Source organism: Cygnus atratus, chromosome 1, assembly GCF_013377495.2.
Source record: "Cygnus atratus isolate AKBS03 ecotype Queensland, Australia chromosome 1, CAtr_DNAZoo_HiC_assembly, whole genome shotgun sequence".
In the NCBI taxonomy this organism is placed as follows: domain Eukaryota; kingdom Metazoa; phylum Chordata; class Aves; order Anseriformes; family Anatidae; genus Cygnus; species Cygnus atratus.
In genome coordinates, this window is record NC_066362.1 from 133,643,636 (window position 1) to 133,655,906 (window position 12,271).

Consider the following 12,271-nt stretch of genomic DNA (forward strand, 5'->3'; position numbering starts at 1 on the left):
ATGAATATGATTTTTTTATTGATGAATATGATTTTTATTTCAAATGATTAAAATATTTTCAAGACATTTTTATTTTTATTTTTGCCTTATTGGAGAACTCAGCCAACCCATGTCTGGTTTCAGTTTGGGGTCCTACACTCTGGGTAACGTTAATTGTTGTTACTAAACTGTTCAAAGGAACATGCTGAGGAGTGAAATAAGGTATATCTCTTGGAGACCTGAGCACATCTTTGCTACACCAGCCTTAGTCTGAAATTGTACACAGGAAGTGAACCAGAGACTCTGTACTTGGCAGTGCAGAGCAATAACCATGGAGCCCCTTCTTCAGCTGTTATGCTTGACCTTCACAACAATGGTTAGCTGACTAAAATAGGGACATTAAACTAGTCTCCTTATGTAAACAAAATCAAAATCAAAAGCAAAACAAAAAAAAACACAACTGAGCAATGTCTGCTCTTTTGTTTTTATATAGGAAGAAAGGGAACAAAAACAAAACACTTCGGCAACTGATATACAGTTAAACTGTTAGCTCAGTGTAACAGCATATGGGTGAATTTGGTAACAACAGGCTGGCACTGGAGAAACTGCTGTCTAGAAGGGTTAACCAAGACTGCACTTGCTGTATTGTGGAGCAGGAGGAGTAACAGTCCAAGCTGTGTGAGCACACAAATACCCCACCCCTCCCCCCCCGACATACACACATACGAAAACGCATGTTTATTTCTCTGTGTGCGACGTGCCCACCTGTTCAGCCCCCCAGGCCCTGGCCAGCCCTGCCACTGACGCTTCACACGGGGATGCGATGCTCCTTGCAAGAGGCTGTGGATGGAGATACGGTTTCTGTAGTGATGGGGAGACTGCGGAGAGCTATTGGCTGCCGGCTTTGTAAATTTCATTCAGTTTGGTCCAATAGCAGGAGGAGAGCGCCTGGTACAGCCTGGACCTCTCTCCCCCTCTCCCAGCTTGCCTTGCCTTGCAGATCAGTCTCTCCCCGGCTCGGTCTCTCTGCATAGGCAATCACAGCTCCTACTCGCAGACCCAACTCTCCCTCTTGCACTGATTGTAATTAATTTTCTGCCTGAATGTAGGTTGCTGACAAGCGAGAACACGAGTTTCTTTCAGATCCAGTGTTGTTGTTTTTCCTATTGTTATTTTTAATTTTTACCCCCTTCATGGTCGTTGCATTCCTTTGGAGAAGCAAATCGCGTTGGATTCCAAAAAGGAAAGTAAGGACCTTGTGTGAATAATCCCGGCTGCATGATACCCTGAGAGGATTTCCTGAAAGAATCTGGCTGTGTTAAAAAGACCGTTATGCTTCTGCAGCTTTTCCAGTGTTAAGGTAGGAGTACCGGATTTACCGTTTGCGTGTTCATTTTCATTTTTTTCAGTTGCATTTTTTTTTTTTTTCCCGGCGGGGGTGGGGGAGAGGTGTTGCAGTTGATACTCTGGCAAAGGGCGAGCAGTTTGCTGCAGTCGCCTGTGCTTTTACTTTTCCCATCATTATAAAGCGATACTTTCTTTCTGCTATCTCCACCATCATACATGATCTCGATGTCACATATGTGTATATATGCAAATGTATTTATTTTTTATCCGCTTAGGTCTCGACCCCCATATCCCCCTTGCACCATAATTTGTTTGGAGGCATTTTGCTGCAATCAGCTATTTGGAAAGGCTCTGGGGTTCTGTGTGAGATGTTTACAAAGTAGCTCTGCCTTACAGCCGAATAAACAGAAGAGTGTGGAGGAGAGGAGGGAAAAATATCTGCAGTACCGAGAGAGAGAGAGAGAGAGAGAGAGAGAGAGAGAGAGAGAGAGAAAGAACGAAGCCACAGTTTTCTGCAAGCGCGGAGAGGGGCTGGAGCAGTACCTCATGCTCTGTGTGCGCTTGTGGTTTTCAGGGAAATACAAAACCAACACGTCGGGTTTTGGTTAACCACTTCCCTCGCTGCCACCACAGCCACAAAAAAGAAAAAGGGAACGGGGGAGGATGGCGTGGGGGGGGGGGGGGGGGGTGAGAACGAGGGAGGCGGCTGTTCAGAGGAAATCTTGGCTCTTCTTGGATTAAGCTGTGCACCCGCTTTTGGTTTAGCTATTCTGTGGTGGGTTTTTTTTCTTCCTTTTTTTTTTTTTTTTCTCCTTTCTTTCGTTCCTTTTCCGGGCTTGGGTAAAATGCCCGCTTTTGTGATGGGCATGGGTTCCCGCACGTGATGGAGCGGGGACTGGCACTGGGGAGAGCCAGCACCAGTATGCGCGGAGCGGCGGCGGCGAATGGGGGGAGGAAAAAAGAAAAAAAAAGGAAAAAAAAAAAAGGCAGAAGAAAAAAGAAGCACCCCCCCACCCCCACCACAGCCGACAGTAAATCAGCTTCTCTGCAAAGCTGGGGCGGGGGCGGGCGAGGCGGGGGCTGGCGGCAGGAGGCGCCAGGGCTGCGCCCCCTCCCTGGGGAAAGGCCGCCGCCACCCCCCGCGCCCCGGCGAGCGGGGGCGGCTCCGCGGCCCTTTCGGACGCCCGGCAGGCGGCGCGGGGGGAGCGGGGGCGCCGGCAGCTCGACCTCCCCCCCGCACCACACCACCATCACCACCCCCACCCCCACGCCGGGGAAACTTGGCCGCTTTCGGCTCTCGGCGTGGGGAAAGAGAGAAGTTTGCGCGGCGGTGGCGGGGCGCGGCCAGGAGGTGGCGGTGTGGGCCCGCGCCCGCTGCTGCTACCGTCCCCGTCCCCGTCCCCGTCCCCGTCCCCGTCCCCGTCCCCGTCCCCGTCCCCGTCCCCCTCCCCCTCGATGCGGTGCCCTGAGCAGGCAGGACGCGAGGCGCAGAGGGAAGTTTGGCGGCCGGGTGTGGGAGCGGGGGGCTGGGGGAGCGGGGTCAGCGGGCTGGGGGCGTCCAAACGCCGCCAAAGGCAGGCTGAGGTGCGAAGGAGCGCCGCGGTGCACCTCAAGTGCGGCGGTCTAAACCTTTAAAGCCTTGGTGGTACAGAGAGCGGAGCAGCGGCGGATGTGGACGTTTAAACGATGGCTTTGTTTTTTTTTTTTTTTTTTTTTTTTTTTTCATGTATAGGCTTTGTGGGCTAACTGATGGCATGAATGCATACACACGCTCAGATGGTTTGTATTTAAAAACAAGCCATCACCACTTAAAAAAAACAAAACAAACAACTCTTTAATCATGATTGATCGGTGTTCAAAGCAAATTCTAGACTGACTTTTGTTTTTAAATAATTATTAATGTTAGGGGTATACCTGCATATTTTTAGAAGTAGGTGATTAGAAAGCAAAGCTCTGTTGGATGAATTTACAAGCAGTTCGACTGAAATGGAAATCTCTGGTACATTCTCTTCCTGAAACATAAATGTAACTGCCACCTTAAATATCTCCTATAAATGGAAGGGCAATAGTCCACATCCCATGGGACACAAATTAAGTTTATTAATTATTAGGAGTATAGATCTTTTGTTAGCACTAAAGAAATAAACTTGTTTTCTGTCACCATAAGAAAATAATGAATTACTTCCATTAATTTTAATTCCTGGATGAAAGCACAACTTTGCTTTGTAGTGGCAAACTGATTTTATATGTCTAATGAACCCTACATTTAATTTTACTTACAAAATATGTATTTGATATTGCACCAATTAATAGCATCTATATAGACCTCTATGTAGGTAATACCTATGTGGATATGCTGGACTTTTTTTTTTTTTTTTTTGCTTATACCTCTGAGTAACGGGTTATATGCATTGTCTTATGAATCATATTCCAAATAAACATTAAAGACTGAGAGCATGAAAACATGCCATGCAGTTTCTGGTAACTCAAACCCAGAAAGATCTACAATGGCATGGAATTTTCTGAGAATATTTTTTTTTCCATTTTTTTTGACCTACTTATTCTTAGCATCTTGAAATTATTACTCTTTTGTGTATAAATGGAGCTGTTATTGCTCTTTCTTCTCAATTCATATGCCTGTGTACCATATAGGTGTAATTATATAGGTGCAATCATTGTTGGTATGCTGTATGCAAGTGCAACCTATTAAGTTGCACCAGGTGTTATAACTTAAATTCAGTTTGGCATCCAAAACATATTGGTCCTCAAGAGAATTCTGATACATGTCTAATTTATTTATTTATTTTCCTTTGAATATAAAAACCTTTTAGTCGTGATCTCTACTCTAAAGCATATACGTAGACAAGAAAATACATTTTCTTCCTTCTACGTTTCTAGATGGAGTGATTACTTGCCTGGTATTGTTTTGAAGTGAAGTGCTGTATTACAAACATGTAGACTGTAAATGCAAAAGTTCCTGATGATTTCTGTTTTTCAGCTAAGTCTGGTGGTCAGTGATGAAGTTTAATCTTTTTAAAGGCATCACAATGCATTCAAATCAAAGCAAGCCTCATGGCGTGGCCATCTTTTTAGATAGTCCCACATTCCTGGGTAGATTAATTCACCTCACAGTTTTTACATTTGGTAAATATCTTGGTCTTAACAGGCATCCTTTAGCTGAAGATCTGTCATGTAGAGATGAAGACACGAGGCAGAAAGAAAAGCTGTTTAACTAAAGCTTTGTATTACAGATATCATATAGAAACAAGGATTTGTTTCGCTTTTTTTTTTGTTCTTTTTAACAAAAGAGTGATTCAAGGAACATTTACTGACTGCCGCATAGAGGTTTGCACATTTGTTTTTGACAGGTTCTCAATACAGCCTCCTCTTGGCCTTTCAAACACGCATGCAGCTATTTGATGGCTGAATCACATAGTGTAAAGAACAGCTCCACCTGGGTAGGACAGGAATAAGCATCATGCTATAACCAGCATATAATTTAGTCATTCTGTCACTCGAAGACTTGTCATCGAGATTCAAGATCTCTTCAGCATGAGTAAGATTGGTTAGTTATGTGCATTGGATTATAAATTTGTGAGTCTTAAAAAAAAATCCTAATAAAACCAAAACATAAACATGAGCTGCAAAAATCAATAAAGGCTCTCATTTCCAACTGCAGCTATCCTCTGTCACAGTTCAGCTCACGTGCATTCAAGCAGTGTTTGTAAAGCATTTATGCTGTGAGCCATTTCGATCCCCACATCTGACAGGGTTATGTACTCAACTCTGTCACCTTTTAATAGTTCTCTAGTTCTCATTGTATTTGTTTTAGAAGTCCTCAGATTGGATTTGGGGAGAAAAAAAAAAAAAGCCACACAAGAGAAGGCATTGCTGTCTAGCAGAGGAAAAATTAGATTTATTGGTAATATTCTTGCAAAGTTATTTTGATTGAAATGAAGCACAATGTTATTCAACTTTTCACAACTTGAAATGGATTTAAGGTTAGAGAAAAGAAAATTGAAAAATACAGTTTATAAACTGCTTGTAGTGAGTGGATTCAAAGGGTAGGAAATTATTCTGACGATATTATATTCAAGCTTATCTCTCTTTATACCATGTAAACTAGGAGGAATTCTTTCTGGATATTGTCGTTAAAAGTAAGATGTATATGACCCAGAGATACTTTATGTTTTGCATGCACAACTCATGTGAGAATAGAAGCAGCCCTTCTAGAAGATGGCTTTTTATGTGAGATCCGCAGTGAGGCTTTACCACAAGCATGGCTAATTCAAACCAAATGCATTACCACGTGCTGGAGTGATCCCTAGCTAAGCATGTTCAGATCTGTACTGTAATAATCTAAAAATAAATTGTAGTCACTGATGTCACAATGTATAATTCTTTCTTTCTGCTGTCTTCTGTGCTGAGCCCACACACCACTTAGTGTCATAGGATGTATTTTGGTAAGTGCATACCACTGACTAGCTTCAGTTGAGGGTTAGGACTTTCCCATGCTTGTCTTTCTTCTGTTGTTTATGTACTCCTTGAGACTTGCAACTTGATGGGGAACTTTAGCCTTTCAAGACGTAAGCTTTGAAAGTGAGTGGCATTTTTTATTAGGAAAAATATTTGAGTTATAGTTGATAAATATAAAAAAATATTTATATCTGAAAACATGAGTACTGCATAACTGTCACAATTTTCTCTTATTCACATAACTTCATTTAAAAGTATTCATTTTTACTGTTTGCAGAGGGACTATTTTTAAATATTGCACAGATTGTAACAGAGTCATATTAAAGATTGTTTCTTTTAGTGTAACAATAAAGGATTTGTGCAATATAATGTTTGTTTCTTTTCTTTGATTAGCCAACATCCAATTATATTTACTTCTGAAGTAGCTGACTTGATTTCTTATGTAGAATGAATTAAACATTTTTATTTACTTTTATTTGATTTTTTTTTAATATAATGAATATAATGAAAAATATTTTTGAGTTTTAATTACACAAATCATTGAAACTAAGCCACTTCAATATTTCACCATAATGGACGATAGATGAAATGTGTAAGACTGTAGTGTTATGTTTTGATGGTAGTAAACTTCTAATAGTATATTTCAGATTTGCATTTGTTGAATGCAGTAGACAAAAATAGGTAGCCTACTGCTTCTCAGTACAAATTATTTCAGAGGTAAGGCATTTCCTTTTTTTCTCCAAGTGCAGGTAGCCACTGTCATTTAAAAGAAGTCTACTATAGCCAGAAATGGAAGAGAAAAATCATAAGCAGTCATTTGTTTCCTAAAGTGTTGCTTGAAGTAGTCTAATGGTTTGATTATTTTGAAAATACTTATTGGTTTAGTGTCTGCGTCGGTTACAGGCCCAATACAGACCTGTGAGGAACCAAATTTCAAACTGTTGGTACTGTGCTCTGTACTTTTTCTATCAAGTTCATGGTCCTAGTATGACTGACCAGCCATGTCAATCAGTGCCATCATGTGGTGATGTTGTGATATCATTGCCAGACATCTCTGGGCTGGTGATCAAGATTCTTTAGAAGCTTCTTAAAGTCAGTTTTGGACTCTTAGTGAAAAATAGACAAGTTAATGGCAACAAGTGTTCCTTCCAAAAACTGTTTAGAACTGTTACGAAGTGAGCTCAAACAAATTATTTACATCTTCTATAACAAGATTTCTTTTAAGCTTTTGAGCACTGTTAAAATAGAAGTGGCCAAACTTTAATAACTCTTCTGTTTGGTATTTTTGTGATGCTTTTTTTTTTTTCCTCCAAGGCAGTCTGTGCTGTAATCATCTCCAAAGACCTATTTTTTTTTTTCAAATAACCAAACAATACATTATATGTCATACTTTTGCATTGTGATTTTGAAATATAGAATTTGGAATGGAACCAGATTATTTGTGTTTATTTCTATGTATTCATTTTATACGGACATTTCAAAATTAAATTTTAGACTTTTTTTTTTTCTACAGCCACTTGCAAAGTAGTTGTAGCAGCCAGTTTTTCGTCTATTAAATATTTTTTTTTTGCAGACATTACACAGAACTCTGATATTAAAAAGTGGAGCAGGCAATTACTTAAAATTTGTCAATAATATAATGATGTTTTTTGTTTTGTTTCTGTTTGTTTTTGTTTGTTTTTCTGAATATATTTTATATATATTACTTATTCTCTACTACTTTATTTATAATTCTCCACAAATCTATATCCCCTATCTGTGAAATATCTCTTTCAAGTACTTGGGCGTATATAGACACGTTACAAAAAATAAAAATAAAAATTTTATAGGAAATGTACTTATAATTTAGCATATGATCTACCTTTTTTTGATTTGCTGTGAAAGATTTCCAGATGTCATTTTGAATTAAAAAAAAAAAAATCATTATTTTATTCATGTGGGACCATATAAGGTCTAAGGTATATGCAATCTAATGCACAATAGATTTTTGCTCATTTTCTCACTGGATGTAACATAGGCCATTAACATTAACAGACTCATGTAACAGGACCAAGGTTAACAGACCATTAACAGGTTAGTGTTACGGGACCAAGGCTTGTTGGATTCAGTGCAAAGATTTCTGTTGATTTCAAAAGGCTTTTTGTTACACCCTATGAGTAGCTAGCATTTGGATGAAGTATGTATGTAGTATTTGTATAAGACTGGCAACGTCATACAGCTTACAAGAACATGTTAAGTTCTGCTGATAAAACTGCCTTATTTGAAAAATAATTAAAAAAAAAAAAAACAACTCAGTACGGTATATGAAATTATGTATCTCCATCTCTTCTTTGAAGAGCTTTTACAGGTGCAGATGATTATATACACTAGAAAAGTATACTAGATGATGTAGGAGCATGTACTGTCTCAACTCTTGTTCTGTTGGTGACTGTGTTTATAAAGACAAATGGTTGCACAGACTTGCTATTTTCTATGATTTCTTCTTGAAGTTTCCTGGATTTATTTTTCAACAGAAGCTGTGTACCTGTTAGTAATTAAACTAATGAAGTACAGAAATCCAGTTTGTACACCTTTCCATACAGGGCTTCTCAATATCTGTGTATGTGCTGAAGAGGCAGGTTTTTTTAATTTATTTTTTGTTTGTTTGTTTTGTTTTGTTTTGTTTTTTTCTCCTTATCTCCCTACTAGCTTTGTCATACTATTATAGTGTGTTATATCCCTGGATTTTCAGTTGTACTGTTTCTACATTAGAGATTTCAATATTATTTTATAGGATATTCTGAGAAAAAAAAAAAAAAAAGAATAAAAAAACTTCACCTTGATTCCAGAGGAATATTGGAAGAGGAGGTGATGCCCATGTGCCATTACCAAAACTCTCTGAAACTAGTAATGAATAGGATTATTACTGTATTTCATGGGATGTCTCAGGCATAAGCAAAAGAATTGCAGCAACACTGAAATGCTGATGGGCAGCCATAAGCAGCAGCTAGCAAGTTATTCTTGTATTAGATGTTCCCTTCACCCAAAATTTAGAGCAGATGGTTCAGCGCAGTACTTCAGGACAGCATTCATCAGATAGAGCATTGCATCTCAGTCAAGTACGTAGTCACTGATTGGTTGGTTGGAGTCTCCCAAGCCAAATATATCTCTATCAATAATGTAATTATTGAAATGTCTTCCTGCTGCATTTTATATCATCTACATGAAAGCAAAGACAAGTTCTCAATACACAATGGAGTAAGGGGAAGTAGAACTTTCTGCAAAATATGCACAGATTGACCCCTATGGCCCCCTGCTACAAAAACCTTGCCACGTAAACCCACTACAGCTGTGGTGCCCAAGGCTGTGAATTTGTTTAACACAGCCAGCAGTAGGTCTGCTACTGACATTAGAGTTGTTCAGTGTCTGTAGTTTCCAATCTGCAGGTGGTGAATTATGGCGCAGATGATGCAGATCCACTGGTTTTGACAGATGAAATATTAGTATTTATTGAAACTGGATATTAACCTTGGATCTGGAAGTCATGTCTTCAGGTAAGATGCAGCATATTAATTTCATGTTCATTGTAACAATACTTTGATCAGGTGCAGAAGTTATAGTGGAAAGGTGGACGTATTGCTTCCATCTAAAGAGGTCAGTTATTAAGAAAACATTACTTTTTTAATGTTGTATTTGTTAAGCCTTTCTTTTTCTCAAGACCTTGTATATGGACTGTTTGAATTATGACTTTTGAAAAAAATGCTTAGAGTTTATATCAGTTTGATGCCATCTTTACATATAGATAACATTTCAAATACAGTGCTTTAGGAATTTGGTAATGCAGGTCAGCTGGCATATATATATAGAGAGAATAGAGTAAATTTAAAGAGACAGTAAGACTCATAGAATCATAAAGGTTTGAAAAGACCTTCAAGATCATCTGGTCCAACCATCCCCTACGACCGATATCACCCACTAAACCATGTCCCTAAGCATCATGTCCAACCTTTCCTTAAACACCCCCAGGGACAGTGACACCGACCCTTGGGGAACACCACTCATGACCAGTCACCAGCTAGATTTCACTCCATTCACCACCACACTCTGGGCCCAGCCATCCAGCCAGTTTTAACCCAGTAAAGAGTGTACCTGTCCAAGCCATGGGCTGCCAGCTTCTCCAGTTTACAGGACTGTGCAAGACATTCTGCAATGATTTTTCTGTCCTGATCTGGTACAGAGGTGTGATGTTACTGAAATGCAATGAGTTATTGGTGTAGTTAGCTTGTAGCACTGTCCTACATTGAGTTGCAATGGTCATGGAGTAAACTGCAAGTATAAGTGAAAGTAGCTGTCTACTAGAAGAGCTGTCCCATTTTCATTTGTTCTGTAATATAGCAAATAGATATTTCTCGTTGGAATTATCAGTCTGAATTCTCCATTCTCTATTTACTTTAGAAATAAAATGTTCTAGTGAATTGTCCTCCTGCTTAAATCTATCTTGTCTAAGAGTTTTGGCTCTGGAAAACTGAAATTAGAACATGTAGTTACAATCTTTCATTTTCCGTGTTTATGCTTTACCTGCAAATACTCTGTTTTCTTTCTTTTCTCTTAAGTTTTTAATTTGTCTTGGTATCCCAGATCCCTCACAAGGCTTTCTTCCATTTATGAGTTATTAAAGGTATAATAATGGTCAATATGGTGGTGGCAGCTTCAATAGCTAGAGCAAAAAACTCTTTTCTCGTGAGTGATTTATATTCACGTTTCTGATATGCGGAATATGAGTGCTTTTTTGTAAAGGATTTCTTGTTCTGGCACTAGAAATTACATTAACAATATAGAAGTTACACAAGCAATGCTGAGAGAACACAAGATGGGAGCAATTGTAATAGTGGTAGTGTGCTGAATTCTCTTAGCTATCAGATAAGAATGGAAACCTAAGTAACTCTTGAACTTGGTATATGAGTTATGATCACTGGACCATAACACTTCACAGAAACACCTTTCCATAGTAGATTTTAGTTTCTGTTTGCCCCTGGAGAGTTACTACTTGGCTAGGCTTGATATTTCACTGCTTTCTGAAGCCAGTTAGCCATGTTACCAAATAGTAAGCTGTTTTGTTGTTGTTGTTGTTTTGTTTGTTTTGTTTTATTTTGTTTTGTTTTCACAATGAATTGTATTGAGGTTGGAGAAGATACTGTCTGGAGCAAGAAGAGTCAATAAGGGTGGTGAAGTAATGGTTGAATTCCTTTTTGGAAGAAAATTCAACAGTAATGATGGCATTTTTAACACCATTTCTACCTCTTAAGACCTGAAAGCTAAGCAGTGAATGGAATAATTATGTGTAAGATGAGGAGACTTCATATTCTAATTTTTGCCTTTCCCTCTGTGCAAGATAAGGGATGTTTCTCAAATGACACCCATCCCCCCCCTCTCCCCACCCCAAATTCCTAGCCTGGTTTGATGTTTATCCTTTTCATACTTCGTATTGCCTCAAGATGCCCTTCCTAGTCAGAGACTATAAACATGCAATGCGTTGCAGACAGATTAGCAGTTTCAAAGGAAGGTTAACATTGAATAGGATTTTCATAGAAAAAGAAGAATGAGATAAGAGGGAATGAGGTACGAAGTAAGTTGCCGTTGGGGGTAGATTCCCAAAACAAATACAGGACACTCACTAAAGAAAAACTGAGAATGTAAGGCAAGTGTAGGAATGAGGGGATGACAAATAGGGACAGTAGAGATGCTAGAGCAGGGAAAGTAGAATAGTGAGAGCAATGATAATTAATGTTCTGGAGAGCCTGTAGTAGTAAGATATCAGTCAAGACAGACTTACAAGAGGGATGTTTTGGAAGATCAGAGTTAGGTTTTGTCTGAGGGGGTGCAATATACTAGAAATAGGTTCACTATATGGATAAGAATGAAAATATGATTCTCAGTATCAACATCACTCCACAGGGGTATAGATTGTACTCTTTGAAAGAAAGTCTATTTTCTTCTTAATAATCTTTTAAAATATTTTTTCTCCAAATGAAACTAGGTATGAAGGGGGACGGGGTGGGAAAAGAGGCTCGATAGAGATGAGCCTGTGGGAGCAGTTCCAGGATTGTGGGTGAGGGCAATGGCACAGCTGAAGTGCATCTACACCAATGCACGCAGCATGGGCAACAAACAGGAGGGGCTGGAAGCCATGAAGTGGCAGGCAAACTGTGGCCTACTTGCCATCCCTGAAACGTGGTGGTACCACTCCCATGACTGGAGTGCTGCAATGGATGGCTACAAGCTCTTCAGAAGGGACAGGAACCTAAGGAGGTGCGGTGGCATGGCTCTCTAATATAGAGAGTGTTTCGATGCTGTTGAGCTCAGGGTTGGGAATGATAAGGTAGAGTTCCTATGGATAAGAATCAGGGGGTTGGCCAACAAGGTGGACATCCTAGTGGGGGTCTGTTATAGACTGCCAAACCAGGATGAAGAGATGGATGAGGTGTTCTAT

The 12,271-nt window shown here is 39.5% G+C and overlaps 1 protein-coding gene across 7 annotated transcripts in view; it reads left to right on the forward strand.

Moving 5' to 3' along the window:
- The first annotated feature begins 981 nt into the window (after positions 1-981).
- NLGN4X (neuroligin 4 X-linked) overlaps positions 982-12,271 on the forward strand; it is a 200,535-nt gene continuing 189,245 nt past the window's right edge. For all 7 annotated transcript variants that reach the window (XM_035542244.2, XM_035542247.2, XM_050716513.1 and 4 more), the window contains exon 1: positions 982-1,339. The gene's annotated coding sequence lies outside the window, so the exon portion shown is untranslated. The remainder of the gene's footprint in view (positions 1,340-12,271) is intronic.